This window comes from Cotesia glomerata, linkage group LG2 (genome assembly GCF_020080835.1).
Source record: "Cotesia glomerata isolate CgM1 linkage group LG2, MPM_Cglom_v2.3, whole genome shotgun sequence".
Taxonomy (NCBI): domain Eukaryota; kingdom Metazoa; phylum Arthropoda; class Insecta; order Hymenoptera; family Braconidae; genus Cotesia; species Cotesia glomerata.
In genome coordinates this window covers 17759274-17769592 of record NC_058159.1, presented here as the reverse complement: position 1 = coordinate 17769592, position 10319 = coordinate 17759274, and the positions used below count along the sequence as shown (strand labels likewise).

Here is a 10319-nt window from a genome sequence, read left to right as displayed (position 1 = left end):
GGAGTTATAACATTATTACCCTTTTTTTTTTTAACATTGCATTGAATCTGACGAGTCTTTTGACTATTAGAATCCACAGTATTAAATATTTGTTTATAAAATTGAACAGATAAAACAAATAAAAAATTTAATGCTTGTTATAAATATAACAAGTAATGAAATAAATTTTGAAATAGAATAAGATATTAGTAAATCGACTCATGTCAATAATTGGTGTTTTTATTTTACTTTTGAACGAATGAAAGAAAAAAATTATTTACTAACAACAATACTAATAAAATTTTTCAATTTTATTGCAGATCTAAATGATGATAAAAAATTAAAAGACAATTAATTATTTAATAAGTAATAAATAAATCGATTAATTAATAAGAGTTGAAATTTATAAAAAAAAAAAAAAAAATGGAATGAACTGAAGCACAATTAAAAATTTTGTTTAATTTGAACCATCACAGATCACCGCATTAGTATCACACGTATTTATAATTAAAACACAATAAAATCTGAAATAGTTTACCGCTTCAAAAATATTTATTTAACATAAAAAAAAAAACAATAACAATTTTAATATTAACAATGGAAAATTCAAAACCGACTAGCGTCCTCCAGGAAAACAACCTGAAAGAAAAAGAAGAAGAATCAGTAACAAAGGACGAATTGCAAGCAGTAAAATCGAGCTGGCTTAGCAAGACACAGCTAACCTCCAAGAAATTGGAGTACCCGGTGCTGCCTAAGAAGGGCGAGCGAAACATTTTAATAACCTCTGCGCTGCCGTACGTGGACAAAGTTCTTCACCAGGGAAACATAATTGGGTGCGTGCTGTCAGCTGACATATTTGCGCGGTTCTGTCGCTCGAAGAATTACAATAATTATAATTACAATACCCTGTACATGTCAGGAAGTGACAAGTATGGAACCGCGACAAGCCAAGGTCTTCGAGGAGAAGATGACCTGTCAAGAAATTTGCGATGAGCACTTTACTATTCACGACGAGGTCTACCGCTGGTTCAACATTGCCATTGCCTTTGACAGATTTGGGAGAACTTGTATCAAGGAACAGACCGAGGTCGTCCAGCAATTCTTCCTGAGGGTCAAGGAACAGGAGTATATTTTCACGGATATCATTGATCAGTTACGGTGTTAAAGTTGCGAAAAGTTCCCGGCGGGCAGATTTGTTGAGGGAATTTGTCTTGATCGTAAGTACGAGGATGCTCGTGATGATCAGTGCAATGGTTGTGGTCACTTGATCAATGCTACTGAGCTGATAAATCCTAGGTGCAAACTGTGCAATCAGACTCCGGTTGTTAAAACTTCGGACCATTTCTTCTTGAATCTTCCCAAGGTAATTTTATTAGTATTCTTTTTTTTAATTAAAACTTTTTATTGCTAACCCTGTTTAAAATTTCCAATAGGATCCCATCAAAAGCGACAAAAGCCACTTAGAAACCCATAAATTTTATTGGTTTCTAAGTGGCTTTTGTCGCTTTTGATGGGATCTTATTGGAGCTTTTCAACAGGGAAATTTAGATAAATTTTTGTAAGAGCCTTTATTTTGGCATTTTAAATCTGTCAAAAAAAAAAACACGCTTTGATGACACTGACAATTTTTTAATTTTATGTAGCAAATAAACTATTCAAGAAGAAAATTACATTGATATTTTTTTACAATTTTTGCATGTGGAATTTTTTATTTATTTTTTTTTTTCATTTTTTGTTAGAAAAAAATTGTTAAAATTATCAACAACTTTAAAATAAAAATATAGGATAAAAGTAGCTATCACTGCGGATTTTTTTTTTCAATTATACCCAGAAAAAAAAAATTAACTTGAATGGAGAGAAAAATTCTTTAACCAAGAAAATAATTTTGAAAAGTTTCATTGTTTTCAATAAAGACGAAAAATTCTTCAATCAAATAAAATTTACTTAAACTAAGAAAAATTGATTGTTTTAAGAATTTTTCTACTCAAATCAAGAAAATGAAGTTCTTCAAAATTATATACTTTGTAACGTCCACGTTTTCCAAAATTATATAAATAAATAATTTATTTGTCCCCGGCTCGAAATTTGCTCGCCGGAGTCCAGGGTCATAAGCGGGGATCACATTATCAATAACAAAATATAAACAAAACACTTCATTCTAAATAAATCAAAGAAAAAGGAAACCTCTTTATTGGCCTGATCATGTTAATAAACGATATAAACAATATAATCAAATTAAACAATATAAACAATACATTAGAACACTCTTTTCACACATATTCGCGGTTCAAAATCAAGAAACAATATAAGCAATATACACTAATACAATAGAAACTTTCTATCCAAACATACACGACGGTATTCACGGTTGAAACTCAAAAACGCGGTCTACAAAATACTAACTAGTTTCCCAGTAACACCCCCTACCCCCTCAGGGCGACTAGCCGTCATCCCTGGGGGGTCCTAAACTCTACCCTGAGAGCAAGTGGAGAGTATTCTCCTCGCTCCCACCTGCACGGCTTATGATCACTTACCGTACCTCAGCTGAAGGCTTCGGCACGGGGAGTAGCACTTTCATCCGGTCGGTTCATGATACTTACCTGGGCCTTGGTCAGACTCCAGGTAGAGTATCATCCTCTGGAATTACTTGGTGAAGAGTATTCGCCCGAGTAATTCTCCCGAGAAAGAACTGCTTACTTATCGAGCCAAATTTTGGCGTTTATCATTTTTCCCCCAACTCTCTTGTAACGAACCGGAATGGTCGTTTTAGACATCTGTCCGGTGTCCTCGAACTAGCATTCAAAAATAATTATTTATTATTTTAATCGTAATTTCTTTCATTTTCTATCCATTCGTCTCGCCAAATTCTAAGTTTTTATTTTCGAAACTCAATTCTTTATTATTTTAATCGTAATTTCCTTCATTTTCTATCCATTCGTTTCGTCAAATTCACAATTCTTTATTATTTTAATCGCAATTTTTTTCATTATATATCCATTCATTGATTTTCCATACTAAATTGTCCTCGGGACTTATAAAATCTTCGCTTACCTAAATTATTTCTTACAAAATAATAATCGTCATTTCTTTCATTTTATATCCATTCATCGCTTTCCCATACTAAATCTTGTTCGGAACTTAGAATAATTTTCCCAGTCTTTTAATTTCTTTTACAATTAATTCGCTCGGCTTCGTAATAATTTCTCACACGCTTAATTTTTTAATTTTAATCATACCTTCGGTAACAATAATATAAAATTATTAACTAAATAAATACAATAATTAAATAATAATCGCCGCACTAATAACAATAATTGTTTCTATTAATTTTTAAGTAATTAATAAAAAATAAACTAAAATACTCAAATACAAAAAGTAAAATTTGGGTCATAACTTGATTCAAGTTAATTTTTTTTTTCTGTATAAATAAATAGTATATGAGCTTCTAAAAAACAAAAATTTCTGTTAGTAACCACAATTATTCAATTTATTATAAATATGTGAACATTAACTAACTACAGAGGTTGAAAATTATAGTTTTTTTTTTGTGAATTCTTGTGCAAAAAGAGGTGGCACTAATTTTTTTTTAAATAAATGTTTCAATTTTCATATTTTTTGCAAACAAAAGTAAGGTAAACCTTCCATACTATGTATCAGTAATGCAATAAAAATTGAATTTTGATTAATTAAGATTATTAATTTAAGAATTCAGTAATTGGTACCAATAATTGAGCATGTTTGTATTACGGCGAATTTTTTTAGTGATTAATAAAAAATATATTTAATTTTAGTTCGATATTTAAAATAAAAAAAATTATTAATTGTTTAAATTTTATTTCATATTAAATAAATTAATATTGACAAATAATAAATAAATTATAAAATTTTTATTTGAAATAAATGATAATTTAAAAGAATAAATTTATAACTAACATTTATCACATGATTGTTATAATTATTAATAAATACAACATTTCCAGATCAAGCCGAAAATAAAGGAGTACATTTCATCAGCAGAAGCAAACTGGTCTGGCGTAGCAAGATCAGCAACAAAACCGTGGCTCCAGGATGGCTTGAAGCCGCGATGCATTACCCGGGACATTAAATGGGGAATCCCCGTTCCGTTGAAAAGCTACGAAGACAAGGTGTTCTACGAGTGGTCTACCACGAAGACTACGAGCAGTAGTGGCGTCCTTAGCCAGAGATGGACGTCTCGCTGTACCAGTTCATAGCCAAAGACAACGTTCTGGTCCACGCGATAGTGTTCTCCGCGTCCCTGCTCGCGGTTAACTAAGCTCATATCCTTCTGAAGAATACTATGGCTGTAGAGTATCTTAACTACGAAAACACCAAGTTCTCCAAGTCTCGGGAAGTTTGAGTCTTTGGTACCGATGCCGAAGGGTTTGTTAATAGTTTTGATGGTTCGTTTTTTTTTTTAATTTCATTTAAATGAATGGTAATAATTATTATTTTTTTTAATTATTATAGATCTCTTGTATTTGCTGAAAAAAATTATGAAGGAATAATGTAAGTAGCGGAACTTCGTAATGAAGAATATAATTTGGTAGCATGTGTACAGCGTGAATTGACCGAGTATAATTTTTTGATAAAGCAACCTAAATTACGTCATAGCTTGAAATTAATTTTGTCAATATCAAAGCTTGGTAATCAGTATCTACAAGCGCAGCAACCTTGGGCTAATAAAAAGGGATGATAATGATAAGTAAGTTTATTATTATTCGGCTTTCTAGTCTTCTTTTTAAAAATAATTCTGAGGTTTATATAATTTAACGTATTATTGTTTAAATTTTTTCACAATTTTAATTTCTAATTAAAAGAAAATGTTAAATAATTTTTTTTTTGTAAACTTTCACATTATTAATTTTTATATTTTCGAGGTAATTTTCTGTTCTTTAGAAAATATTGTTTCAGAAAAAATATCACTCGGGAAAAAAATGTTTTATATAAGATGTCTTTATTAATTTTTGGCAAAATAATTTTATATTGTTCATCCAATTAAAAAAAAAAATTTATAAGATTTTGTCACTAAAATTTTTTTATCAATTTTATTTTCAATTGGAAAACTTTTTACTTTTAAGCAATTTTATGTTTAATTTTTCCAAAATTTTAACATTCTTTCGATAAAAAACAAAAAAAAAAAATTAGATAGATAGATAGATAAGTGTTTTATTTGTATCACAAAAATTATGTGTTTTACAAAGAATATAATTTTAAATATATTAAATATTTAAATCTATGCGTTTATAAAACTACAGTAGTTTTTTAAACTTTGAATTTCTATAAGATGGCACCAACTTTGCTACATCTGCCCCCATATACCGATTAATAAGTGCCTTCAATACTTTTTACAAGATAGATAACAGTTTGGATGTTTATAAAATAAGTAGTTCTGAATGTTTTCCAAAACTTTGTATGTCAAACATTGTATAAACTGGAGCAAAATATTTACTTTTGATATTTAATTATATAGTGACTTATCATAATAATAATTTTAAATTAAACACTTTGTATTAAATTGTACGTAACATGGAACCCGATTAATGGCTTTGCTGTAGGGTTCATTGAACTGATAAAAAATAAAAAATAAGATAATATAAATTAGTATGGTCATATACATATACTTCATACATGTGTTTATGTGCGAGCACTCATACATTTAGCAACCACTTTTATACCATCTCACAGTATTAGCTCTCGAATATATTGATTCTATCTTCCACATTTTCTCTCTTTTCCTTCTTTTATACATACAATACATCTCGATTTTTAATTTTCAAATATCAAATTTTAATTTTTACTCATTTCAACGACATTCAATCTATATTTGTTATTCATACATTCCTGATCTCTATATTCTCTATCACTTTATCACTGATATTTAACTTATGTGTCTCTATCACTTAATGTTTTTATTTCTTTTTCTTCCTTTTCTTCCTTTTATATATATTTAAAAAAATAAACACTTAAAATTTTTATTCAATTTTTCAGCATTCTACCTATACATGCTAATCATTCATTCTCGCTCTCATTATTCTTTACCACTTTATCACTTTCATTTAATATTCTTTCTATTTCTCTTAATATTTTACAAAAGTCTTTACACATTTCCCCACTTAGCTTTTTTATTATTTTTTCTTTTATATTGTCTCGCTCACACGTTCCCCACCACACTAGTAATTTGCTCCGTTCTTTTTCATTCATATTCTCTGATATTTTCTCACAACCACACAAATGCTCTAGCGTTTCATCTTCCACTTTGCAGGCTCTACATTTCCAGTCCTTGTAGCCTTTCTTGCCAGCTCTTGCTATATTCCCACATCTAGCTCTCGCCCACACTTCCTTATCTCTTCCTGATCCATTCTTTACTTGCCAATATACTTCATTTTCTTCATTTAATAATATTTCTTTATAGAGTACATTGTATTTTGATTTTTCAATTTGCTCTTGTTCATTTTTCATCCTCTTATTTTTATATATTTCCAAACCACTTTTAATTCTGTTGTCGATTTCCTCAGGATCTATATTGTCATATATCATCCTGAAAACTTCCTCGCATTCCATATCTTTTGCTATATTTACTACTTTTTTACCCCATTTGGTTGGACATTTGTTTATTATTCCTCTGGCTTCTTCTTTCAGGCAAATTTTCGGCCACCTATTCTCATCCATTCTCATTACATCCACCACGTATCTCCACAATCTTTCTCTGACCACTATTTCAATTTCTTGTGTCCCTGTTTCTCTTCTGATTATATACCCTGGGGTATTTCTCGCCACTCCTAGTGCCATCCTGTTGAGTTTATTTTGTATTATTTTTATTTTTGATAAGTTCTCACTTCCCCACGTTTCTACTCCATACATGCACCCCGCCCTCACTAGCGAGTTATATAGATAGATTCGGTCCTTCATACTGTCTCTCTCTGTTCTTCTTATCACTCCCCATGTCGCATTCTTAATTTTGTTTGCTTTGTTTTTCATTTCTTCTAAGTGTCTCTCCGCGCTATTCTTTGTAGTGAAAGTATAACCTAGGTATTTAAAGCTATTCACTACCTCTAGTCTCTCACCTTTGTAATTCCATCCTTTCTCCGTATTTCTTCCACCATTTCTAAATACCATGATTTTTGTTTTTGCTGCATTTACGATAAGTCTGTTTTTTTCTACATATTTTTCTATTTCTTTGATCATTTCTCTCAGTCCTTCCGCTGTTTCTGCTACTGCTGCCGCGTCGTCTGCATATTTTGCCATATATATCTTCGTTTTACCAATGACTGTACCGCCCACCTTTTTTCTTATGATTTCGTCTTCCATGTCATCAATAAAAATATTAAATAAAACTGCACTTAGTGCACACCCCTGTCTAACTCCCTGGTTTATTTCAAATTCTTCAGTTTTAGCTCCCTCCACTATTATCTCACTTGTTGTCCTCCCGTAGATTGCTTTTATCATCTTGTACATTTTCCCTCTGATTCCTAGTTTCCGTAATTTTTCCATTAGTAAGTCCCTAACCACCGTGTCAAACGCTGCTTTTAAATCAATAAAGGCCACAAATAACTTCTTGTTTTTTTTTAATTGATTGTTGATGAGTGAATTTAATAAAAAAACGTGATCTCTGGTGCCTCTTCTTTTCCTAAAACCTGCCTGGCTTTCTTTTAGTTTCCCTTCTTTGTCCGCCCAATTCATTATCCTCTCTGCCATCATTGCTGTTAGTATTTTGTATCCTATATCTAGGAGGGAAATTCCTCTGTAATTTTCCGGTTTCTCCTCATCTCCAGCCTTAAATATTGGAATTACTCTTGCTTTTTCCCATCCATTTTGTAATTTTCCCTCCCTCCACATTTTGTTTACAATTCCCCTCACTTCCTCTAGTACTTCACCAGGTAGATTTTTAATGAATTCTGCCGATATACCATCTTCTCCTGGAGCTTTTTTATTTCCTAAGTTTTTAACTGCTTTCATAAATTCAACTCTGTAGAAATTTTCATTCAATTCTGGGTATAATATTTCCAAGTTGTCTTCCTCTTCCCCGCTTTCCGCATCTCTTCTTTGCTCATTATTGTTTTTGTCCTCATTGCTGTTCAGAAGTTTCGAGAAATGTTCAACCCATCTTTTTCCATTAATTTTTGCTCCTTTTTTTGTTTTTGTTTTTTTTTTCTGAATTTATTTACCGCTTCCCACCACTGTCCCATGTCCTTAGCTTTGTCAATGTCCTTCATTTTCTCTTGCCACCATTGATCTCTTGCTTTATTTATCTCACTTCTGTATATTTTTCTTGCCTCTAAATATTCTTTTTTCTTGTTTACACAGTTTTTTGATTTTAATAATTCTCTCAATTTTTTCCACACCATCTTTTTTGCACTTTTGCATTGTTCATTATACCATTCTTTCCTCACTCCACCTTTTCCCTTCCCCCCTTTTTTTTTTTTTACTCATTGATACTTCTCTTGCACTCTCATATACTATTTTTTTAATATCACCCCATTCTAGCTCCTCATCTTTCTCTTTCATCTCTGACCATTTCTCAAAAGCTGCATTGGCATATTCCATTGCCTTTTCTTTCTTCCACATCAATCTTTCTCCAATTAGCTCGTGTAAGCCTGTTTTTAGGTTATTATTTTTCTGTTCTACTTCATCTTCTTTTTTTTATTTCTATTTAGCTCCATTGATATTGGAAGGTGGTCTGATTCAATCCTTTTGATTACTTTAAAACTATTCACTCCATCCTCATCTCCTCTGTCAAGTGCTAGGGCGAGATCTAGCACCGATGCACAGTTCTCACCTTTTCCTCCTACGAATGTCAATTCCCCGCGCCTGTCCCCTTCTCTCACTCCGTTTAGTATTTTCAGACCCACCTCATTGCACAGCTTTAATAATTTTTCTCCCTCACTGTTCACTTTTTTGTCCTTAGATTTTCTTATTTCATTGTGTGTACTATCTACGCTCTCTATATTCTTTTTTCCAATTCTCGCATTAAAATCTCCAATTATGTATATTTTCTCTACTTCATTTTCTTTCTCAGTTATCATTTCCTTTAGCTTTTTCTCAATTGCACTTATTCCGACATTGTTATATACAGATATCACTAACTCACTTTCTTTCTCATTTTGAAGTCGATAGCCATGATCCCAGGCCACCACTTCCCACTCCTCACTTATATTTTTCTTTACTCCAATTATATGTCCACCACTTGCTCTTCCCCTCTTTGACTCTCTTTTTCTCTCAGCCGCTTTAAAATACCATTTCATATCATTGTTTAGTTTTTCTAGTGTTTTGATTTTATTTTTTTCTTCCACCCACGTTTCCATTAGTATAACTATGTCATATTTTTCTATTATGTTGTTTATTTCCTCTGTTTCATTTAGGCCTGCAATGTTCCAGCAAAAAACATTGCAGTTATTCAATTTACTTTTATTTTTTTTTCTTCTATATTTCTTTTTGAATTTCTCTCCGTTTTTACTCATGTTTGGTTTTTCACTTATACTTTTACTCTTTTATTTAATTTTGTCGTTTCTTTGTCTCTCATTATTTGTTTTTCTGCCCTTATATTTGTGTTTATTTTTATTTTTATATTTATTTTTATTTTTATTATTTTTTTTACTTTTATTTTTATTTTTATTATTTTTTTTACTTTTATTTTTATTTTTATTATTTTTTTTTTTCATTTTTCTATTTTTCTTCACCCCAACATCCTCTTCCACGTTTTTTCCATTCTCACTTAAATCCCTCCTCATATCTTCCTCACTTGCTTCCTCATTCTCATAACTTAAGAACTTTTTCGGTCAGATTTCGGTTCCTCCATCATTAGTTAGGCCTCTCTTCTCGTCCCAGTAGTACCACTCGTAGTTAATGCATATTTTCATATATCCCAATTTTGTCATTGCTCCTTTTTGTCTTTCCTTCTTTGAGAGTTCCCTCAACCACTTTGCGATTTCAGCCTGTCTTTCCGTTTCATCATCATCCAGGAATATTCCAGTTCCTTTCAGATTCCATCTTCCTTTCATGACTTCAATTTTTTCACTATGTGTTCTAAATCTTAAAGATATCCATTTATCTCCTGAAGGACCAGCGTTCCTGCTGTCAAACTTCTTGTTCAGTTTAGCCTGCAGGATGATCATGGCCTCCAGGTTACTACCGTAGTTATGTCTCACAATCAGGTTATTTTTCTTCAAATTTCTTAGTACCATCTCTTGTTGAAATTCTTCTTCATTCAGGGGTCGGGGTTTTTGAGGCTCTGGTACCTCGTTGTTATTTGTTCTTTCCTCTTTTTCATTTCTCACCTTTCGATTTATATTTCTATTTTGTCCTTGTATCTGAGGTGCTCT

General features: G+C 31.5%; 1 pseudogene; it reads left to right on the top strand.

Annotated features, from left to right (window-relative positions):
- Nucleotides 1–374: 374 nt before the first annotated feature.
- LOC123259040 lies at nucleotides 375–4693 on the top strand (annotated as a pseudogene).
- The last annotated feature ends 5626 nt before the right edge of the window (nucleotides 4694–10319 follow it).